Source organism: Pecten maximus, chromosome 8 (genome assembly GCF_902652985.1).
Source record: "Pecten maximus chromosome 8, xPecMax1.1, whole genome shotgun sequence".
NCBI classification, from domain to species: domain Eukaryota; kingdom Metazoa; phylum Mollusca; class Bivalvia; order Pectinida; family Pectinidae; genus Pecten; species Pecten maximus.
Genome location: NC_047022.1, coordinates 45,350,877 through 45,355,851, shown reverse-complemented (window position 1 = coordinate 45,355,851; position 4,975 = coordinate 45,350,877). Strand labels below are relative to the sequence as shown.

The window sequence follows — 4,975 nt, the reverse complement described above, 5'->3', positions numbered from 1 at the left end:
TAATGAATTATGCCAGGGATGCTTTCTGAAACTGGATGGATCCACGTGTCCTTATTATCATGCTTTCCTGCCAATGTCAGCGGATATGACATAGGACGCCATGAACAACTTTAATGTTATCTTCTATATTTAAATGGTTTTCGTGCCATCAATAGTGACTTAGACGTGTATAACATTATGGAATTAGGAGATTTCCACAACGCTACCTCAAATTGAGCAAAATGCCTGGACAGGGAATTCGCTCGGCACTATATCGAATCTCAAATGGTAGCATTAGGTCTACATCAACCACATCGTGAATAGAAGGTAAAACTGTTACCCCTGTGATATTTCAAACATGATTCATAACTTAAGTGTAATTGAGTAAACTACAAAATGTAGCAGTTATCCCTTTAAATTACTTTCAAAGTGGGTAATACGATATCTCAATGACCACAACAACAACAATGAAGATATAAAGTATAGCATTTATTTTTGATTGTGTATTGGTTTGCTGAACAAAGTTAGCAGGTCAGTTAAAAACATGATTGTAATTGATACAAGTAGCAGCCATCACTTGATCAGCATTTTGCTCATTCAACAGTTTGCATGCATTCACATTTTCAGATGTTTTACCAATTTGATTTTAAAAAACTACAGAGTTTCTACTTGATCAACTACAGTGCACAAATGAGTGTCCTTTCACAATCTCGACAACAACACAGTATTTTTTTTTTTATTTTTTTTTTTACGGTACAAAAATGTTATCCCCCCAGCTGGAAACATTCTAGATGTGTATATACACTTATGGCTAAGCAGTAATTGTATACACGCTTCTGTATTTGATAGGAGTTACCAGGGTTGGGGAGCCCTGAGTTCACCTCCCCGAACAATAGCGTTGTCCTCACGCAGACAACAACACAGAAGGTACCAAGTGTAATTGTCCGAAATGGACCAGTCATTATATTGTCAGACACCTGACGAATCATCCACCGTGAGAAAAATTAGCAATTCACTGACCTAACGACAACAGGGCTAACCAAAGTTGAATTTGCCATCATAATTCCGTTGAGTACGCATGTTATAAAGAAAAAGAATAGATGACATGTTTTAGAGTTAATGTTGCCATTTTATAAGAAAGGTTCAAGGAAAGGTTGACATATCACGTGATGGGACTATACGGAACTGTAACCGTGGGAATGTCTACAAGAATCTGAAAAGCAATATGCAAATTATCACGTGATTGCCTTAGTGCTATACAATTTGGCGGCAAAAGTGGCTCTAGCGAACTTGGGTATTTTTTAGCGGAATGGCTCAAGCTAGTTTGTTCGGATTTGTCGAAAAGTTGAATTCGAGAGATCTGATGGAAGTATTGTGAGGAAGCTCGCTCTTGCACTTAACAGTGTACTAACCGTAAATGTAACCTATTTTGATAAATCTTATGAGTTTTTTTATCCATATCAACAAAAAGAAGAACGAAAAGGTGTACTATCTCCCCTGTCATGAGGGAGGCAGACGATGTTGTGGATAGTCTGCAAGCCAAATTTAGTCCAAAGGATTTAGAATCGCTGAATGAAAATGTAAGTAGTTAAATTATTAATGTTTACATTTTTTCTTTAATGACGTAGCGTACGGGCATATAATTAATTTATTTATTTATCATTTTACAGACCGAGAACAAAAGGGAATCAATAAGTTGAAATTAAACTCATTAGTCACATATTTATCTTATTAATCATAAAATCTGACAATATTATTTATTCAACAGCCTAACATTTACCTTAAACAGTTACAAAGGTTTTCTGTTAATTCATTTTTTATCCATAGAATTTTAAATTTCAAAATCCCTTTCGGTCCGACCTTGACATCACAACTAAAATTCAGATAGAGCGCTTCCGTTTCTGTGTTGAAAAGCGCTGCTAGGTTGATTAGAGCACAGGAACGTTGAAGGTAGGGGCAGATTTTAGGACGACCATACATCATCTTTAGCTTATTAATTATATAATCTTTCTCTTATTTTAGACTTCGAAAGTTAAATAAGAAGTGGTAAGTTTAACCTTAGCGAAGCATGTCTTTTATCTACCATACATATAAGCTAACGTTCTCGTTTAAAGCAGATTAATACTAGTAGATTTTTTTTCTTCATACTCATTGGTCTCTTTCACCACACTGCTAACATTTTAACATAATTGTATAGAGGATGCATCCCTATCAGAGGCCACAAAGACTGATACAGCAGCAGCAACTACAACAACAGGTTCCACAGCAGCAGCAATTGGTTATGTAGCAACTACAACAACAACAGGTTCCACAGCAGCAGCAGCAGCAGCAACTGGTTCTGTAGCAACTACAACAACAACAGGTTCCACAGCAGCAGCACCAACAACAGCAGCAGGTTCCACAGCAACAACAGCTGCGAATGCCGCATCACTCACAGGTGCACTGTTATACTACACAATGCTCCTTAAAAAGAAAATAAAATATCTTTACTTTATATTTTTGTATTATATACCCACATAATTATATCATCATTGAGTGTACATACACAATTATGTAATCATTGTTTTTTAACCATATTATTTCAAATAGTGAAAGTTATGTACAATATTTCCAAGTAAAGATTAGTCTTTTTTCAGTAAACGATATTTTCATTGAAATATAAATGTACAACACGAAGCTTTTATTATAAAATACCTGAATTGAATTAAAACAATGCTTATTAACATAAATCATTCATATTTACAATAATTGAATGTCAAAACAATATTGATTTTTTATAAATATACACAGTTTATATATAAAACAGGTGTTTACTTTACAAAACCGCCTTTGTTTTATAATGTCCGAAGATTTGGTTGGATCCAACGCTTGTCGTCAAAGGCACTTAAACCAGATTTGTTGATGTTATACATATGTAGCTGATGCCTATCGCTCCTAATGGAGTGCATTTCACACATTTTGTTTTGTTTTTTAAAGAGACATTCTTTATACATCTCGTGTCGCAAGTAGCGCTTTATGGTAGCTTTAGCAATGCCTTTTGCTACCTGCTTTTCTTTAAAAGCATTAGTAGTGATTTTCGTGTTTTCAAACGTAAAACTTTCAGGCATGGCATATCGAAAACTATACATTTTGGCACGGAGTCCTTCAAACTCTGCAATGGGATTGCCTCCGGTTTCGTCTTTAAAAAACAGGTATCTTTTTATTGATTGCGTCGTGACAGAAATACTCAGTGGGATAGTTTGACTTGTCAAGTGTTTCTTGTAGACATTCCCACGTGATATGTCAACCTTTCCTTGACCCTTAATGGCAACATTAACTCTAAAACATGTCATCTATTCTTTTTCTTTATAATATGCGTACTCACCGGCATTATGATGGCAAATTCAAATTTGGTTGACTCTTCCTCCTCGTAATCCTTGCAGAGCTTTACAAGTACATCCAGTTTTGATAAGAGTCCGTTTCTTTTGGTTGTTACGTTGCTTGATATAGCACAGTTATTATCTATTTTCCTTGTATGGGCAAATCCAGTTGTGTCAATTTCGTTTATAATTAGATTCATGTTAATAAAAGTGAATAAACTTTAGCGTGAGAAGTGGTGAGTCGCGCTGTCTTTAAGTGAACTGTCAAATAACAAAACACCTCAGTTATCTTCAGTTTCACCTGTCACCCTTATGATTCAGTAATGCAGTTTTCGCCTTGTGCCTACCCTGTTGTCGTTAGGTCAGTGAATGGCTAATTTTTCTCGCGGTAGATGATTCGTCAGGTATCCGACAATATAATGATTGGTCCATTTCTGACAATAACACTAGGTACCTGTGCTGTTGTCGAGATTGTGAAAGGACACTTATTTTTGTACTGTAGTTGATCAAGTAGAAACTCTTTGTAGGCTGTTTTTTTATCAAATTGTTAAAACATCTGATATTGTGAATGCATGCAAACTGCTGAATAAGCAAAATGCTGAGCAAGTGATGGCTGCTAGTTATATCAATTACAATTATGTTTTAACAAACCTGCTGACTTTGTTCCGCAAACAAATACACTAATAATACTTTAATGAGTGATCGTCGTGAATGAGAAAGAAATGTTGTAGACACTCCTATGATAGAAGTTTTGGGAATTCCAAGTGTCAACGATTATACTTCAATAGGTGATAATTGGTGGGGGGGGGGGGGGGGGCGAAATTACTTTACCTTATAAGACTGATGTGTATGTGTGTGTGAGTGTGTGTGTGTGTGTCTTGCTGAATTTTTGAATGGACACGGATTCTATCCAGGTCGCTTCAATAAATGCCCATTGATAGGTAGCTAACACTTTTTTATGTGCTACTGATTTTCAGTTCTATATTGCCATATTGTTACATTGACACCTCTAACAATTTGCGAGATTCAAGTCGTGTCTCAATTTTATTGTCTCCATGTTGTAGAAAAGCACATTCTGACCTTGATATGAGCTTAAAGGACAATAAATATACCTCACAATTTAATATGTTGCCTCAATATACATATATATGAAGTTGCCTCCATATACCTCAATACTTTTATAATAATATATATGCAGTTCCATCAATATACCTTAATACATATATATGCAGCTGCCTCGTTATACCTCAATTAAAGTGTATGGCGAATTGCCTCCATATTCATATAAATGAAGTTACCTCCATATACCTCTTACTTTTCAGTTTCCTCCATATACATGTACCTCAATTAAAGTGTTAGCTGAATACCTGTATTTCACATCTACTCACCGGAACCAGAGACACAAAGCTCTGTATCCACATTATATGAGCCGTGTATGAGCAGGAAGTGGGGATATACCATGTCTCTATAGCAGAGAATGTCGCTGTACTGTTATCTAGTATTTCATATCGTCTATTATTTCAGATTTTTATTGTGTTAAATGTGTTAAACGAGAAAATGGTGTGCTATTGGCTTTTATTAACAAAATTAGGATACAGACCATGTCAAAAAAGACCTTTATAGCAAAGTTTCTTGGC

The 4,975-nt window shown here is 35.5% G+C and overlaps 1 long non-coding RNA gene across 1 annotated transcript; it reads right to left on the bottom strand.

Moving 5' to 3' along the window:
- Positions 1 to 719: 719 nt before the first annotated feature.
- Positions 720 to 3,784, bottom strand: LOC117332405. Its single transcript, XR_004533727.1, has 2 exons — positions 3,344 to 3,784; positions 720 to 2,442 (listed from the first exon to the last, which is right to left on the bottom strand). It is a non-coding gene; the product is annotated as an uncharacterized LOC117332405 (long non-coding RNA).
- Positions 3,785 to 4,975: the final 1,191 nt, after the last annotated feature.